Here is a 277-nt window from a genome sequence, read left to right as displayed (position 1 = left end):
TGCCAGCAGCCGCGGTAATTCCAGCTCCAATAGCGTATATTAAAGTTGTTGCGGTTAAAAAGCTCGTAGTTGGATTTGTGTCCCACGCTGTTGGTTCACCGCCCGTCGGTGTTTAACTGGCATGTATCGTGGGACGTCCTGCCGGTGGGGCGAGCCGAAGGCGTGCGACGCGCCTCGTGCGTGCTCGTGCGTCCCGAGGCGGACCCCGTTGCAATCCTACCAGGGTGCTCTTGAGTGAGTGTCTCGGTGGGCCGGCACGTTTACTTTGAACAAATTA

The sequence above is a fragment of the Schistocerca americana genome, unplaced genomic scaffold (assembly GCF_021461395.2).
Source record: "Schistocerca americana isolate TAMUIC-IGC-003095 unplaced genomic scaffold, iqSchAmer2.1 HiC_scaffold_198, whole genome shotgun sequence".
Classification (NCBI taxonomy): domain Eukaryota; kingdom Metazoa; phylum Arthropoda; class Insecta; order Orthoptera; family Acrididae; genus Schistocerca; species Schistocerca americana.
The sequence above is the reverse complement of the archived record's forward strand: the minus strand, read 5'-3'. Positions refer to the sequence as shown.